Raw genomic sequence first — 3,830 nt, 5'->3', positions numbered from 1 at the left:
GTTTCATCCTCTCTACGTCAAACTTGTTAGTTCTCTGGGCAGTCCATGGAATGTTCAACAAACTTCTCCAGCACCACAAAATTTTTCTCATGTTAATTAAACAAATACAAAATATTTAGGAAAATAAAATAAGTTCTCATTCCAGCAAATATAATAACAAAATAACAATTTATAATAATATGAAGAAAAAACACCCCATTTTTTCACCATGAGAAAGCTGGAGTTACTGAATTATATGATTTGGAATTGCATGATTTACCTTTTGAAAGTTTCATTCGATGTGGGCGATAGGATTTGAAATGCCAATTGCAGTATGATCTATAATAATACCAGTTATTTTTTGAGATGATGTTATATTGGCCCAATTCCTTCTGAAGTTGATTCTGACATTTATAAGAGAGCAGTTAGCTCCTTTGCAGACAGCAAGCTCACCATCCTTGCATACTTGTATCTAAAATAGTCCTAAAATTCTCTTTATTGCCACTACACAGTTTCCCAAAATGAAGCATGAGATCATGATAGTATTTAGTTATTGGTTCAGTTTCCTGCCTTCCTAGATCTTTTTTAAGCTCCTCCGTCCTTACAAAAATGACCTAGCTTAATGCGTGTGACCACGTGAGCAGCTGTTTACAATGTGCTGCTGTTCTAATTTGATTCCTTTTGATAACATGAGAAGACATTTAGTTGTAAGATCTGGGTAGGTATTATTATTTCATACTCTCTGCATCATCTTTGGAGGCTGTGCAGTGGCAGAAAACAGACCAACGAAAGAGTAGCATTTGATAAGAAATGAAGTCAGCACTTCTGTTAAGAAATTTCTTCCAATTATCTTCCCCTGTTGATTAGAAAGTTCTAAATGAAAGCGATTAAAACATTTCAGTGAGCAAGTGTACCAAGTCACACTTTGATGATGAAGTTTATTGTAAACAAAAATTGTGTGTATGTATGTGTGACATACATCTCCTCTTGTGTGCGTAGGAATACATTTTAAAATGGGAACTTCTGATCTGTGCTTGCATTATTTATTATTTAAATTTTAATATTAGCAGAAGGTCCTTTAAGGTGAACCTGATTCTGTTCGTCCTTTTGTTATTTGGATGAAAGTGTACGATCCAGTCATTCATGAAATTTTAGTTTTCTGACATTCTTTACCCACATTGTAACTACACTTTCCCCACTTCTTCCCTGTGATTCTTGTTGCCTTCTATTTTATCCTTTCTATTTTATCTCTTCCTGTCTTCTTTATTGTTGGACAGTGCTGTCCTTCCCTTCAATGATTATTGTCACTCAAGGGTCTAAGTAACTCCCTGGCGATTCTATTCACCTTATTATCTATGTGAATGAAAGGTGAGCCACAGAAGTATGTTTTGTTCCATGCTAGAAGGGAGACCAAGGGCCATGACTTTTGGGAATTTCATCAATCTCTATTGAGCCACTAAGACTGGCCATTTTTATAGTTTTGTTCCATAATTTGGACCCACTCTATCCTAAGCACCTTCTAGCATGATCTTTTTTTTTTTGAGAGGTCAGCAGTGGTAGCTGGGCGTTGTCTACTTCTGTCCTAGAGACTGAGGGTTATATGGTCCATGAAACCTGTGTATTAGTTGTTTCTGTGCACCTTTGCTTTTCTCCCTTCTTTGCTTCAGACGAAAGGCCAATAATAGCATCTTAGATGCTTGAAAGCATTTAAGACCCCAGTTGGTACTCATCAGAATATAGTATAGAACATTGTCCTTGTGGACTATGTCAGGCTAATTAACCTTAATGTTTCTAAGGTATAGTCCTGAGACCCTAAGTCCTCAAGGTCTTTGCTTATAATTAAGAAGTGGGCATAGTCCAATGGTAATTAATTTTATAAAGCATAATGAATGGGGATGATTGTATGAAACACCATGTGAATGAAGAATAGGGTGAGACACAATGCATACAAACTTTTAAAGCAAACCAATATGAAATAAAAATAAAATAAAGTTTACATACATTTGCCTCCTTCCCCTCTCAAGGCAAGTAACTCAAGGAAAACTTGTTAAATGCCAACTTTATTGTCCCCAACTTTATTGCAAACCTGTTATGCATATGTAATGCATTTCACACTTTTGGATAATGTGTGTTGCTACATCCCAATAACATTTTTACCTAGAATGTTAATTTCCTTCCCCCAGAAGTGAAATGTTTCACTTAGCTTGTATTATTATCTTTTGTAAAAGTTTGGCAAGTTTCATCTTTGATCTTTGTGAATTGGTCTGAATTTATTTGAAAATGTATCAAACAATCTGTATGGAAGTAGTCCCAAGGACTATTTTTGGTATTAGTTCTCAACAAGAACTAGTAAATACTTTAGCCTGAGTTATTTTTGATCATTTTTAAATAGTGTTTGTTATTTTAAGCCATCATAGAGTAAAACCTTAGAAAATACTGGTCAGTTGTGTTTATTGCCTTATGTCAACACTCTTGTCATTTTGAGAAAGTGTCACAATCCTGGAAGAAGATGGTTTGTACTCTCTGAGCCAGATTCCAATCTGAGAGGTGTTCTGTGTGTCCCTGCTTATCTCCCAAAGAGACATAACTGCACATTTGCAAGCATCTTGCTTCACATAATATGTGCTTGTTGAGAAGGCTTGGCTTCTTTTCTTCAGCAGATAATTACAAACACTAGTTAATATGGTAGAATGGAAGGTTCTTACAAAATATTTTTTAACTTCCCAGACATAGTCATTGTATTGTTGATAGGACAAGCTTCAGATCTGTTGTTCATAGGGTTGCTATGGCTGAGCCGTAGTTGGTTTCATGACACCTAACAACAGCAGCAACAACAACAACAAGTGAACCGGAGGTTCAACACTGCGTAGACAGCAGACTAACCTTTCCCACAAAAATAACTGTTTGGATTTAAACAAATTGAAGCTTGGAGCCCTCAATCTGTAAAATGCAAACTGGTGGTTCATGGAATAAATCGAATGTGCATTAGAGTTTTATTTACACCATAGTTTTAAAATCAGGAAATTGCACATAAGATTCCTAGCATCCCTTTCCAAGTTGAAGATCTTGCAATATGGAGTCTCCATTTTCAAATGGCAACAATTTCCTGGGCCTTTGGGTTCTTTCTTTAGTTTGAGCTCCTTGCATTTGACAGGATTTTGTTCCTTTGATCTTCTAAAATGGGCTTTGTTTCAAAGAACATTGTGAAGAAAGTATAATTACTCTTAAAAATCATTAGATGTCTTACTTTTCTTTTCTGCCTCACAAAGTCTCAGGTTTTCCCCTTGTTCCTTTCCAAGCTTACATTCTTACAAAAGAAGAATGTTCTACCTATGCAGGGCCCACCCCATGCTGCCCACTCAATCTTTAGGGACAACAGGGAGGGAAGAAACTTAACTTTCTTGTTCATACGCTCATTTAACTTTTCTCTTTCCAAAATTTTACTTTGAGATAGAGAATGGTAAAATAAGTTATTATCTCTTCTGCCGAAATTAAAGAAACAATGGCTTTCCACTCATGAAATCCAGAAAGCATGTGGAACTGAGAATAGACTAGTAAACTTCACTTTCTGAAACTGTACAGTTCACATTTTCCTTTTATTTTTAATCATACTGTTTCTAATCCGATTTTCCAAAAGCAATGTTATGCCTGTAACCGTCCCTATAATTCTCTTTGGAGACAAAGCCCAGATGCTATATTAAGGGTTAGCTCTTCTTTATAGTTTGGTATAATTTTTCATTAAAAATCACAGATGGTCTCCCAGCACTATAGTAGTGTTGTCGATTTCCTCTTTCAGTTTTGTTAATGTTTGTTTTATGTATTTTGCTGGTCTTTTATTTGGTGCATAGATA

Source organism: Elephantulus edwardii, unplaced genomic scaffold, assembly GCF_000299155.1.
Source record: "Elephantulus edwardii isolate Elephantulus edwardi_28Jun2011 unplaced genomic scaffold, EleEdw1.0 scaffold00010, whole genome shotgun sequence".
In the NCBI taxonomy this organism is placed as follows: Eukaryota; Metazoa; Chordata; class Mammalia; order Macroscelidea; family Macroscelididae; genus Elephantulus; species Elephantulus edwardii.
Note: the sequence above shows the minus strand (reverse complement) of the source record.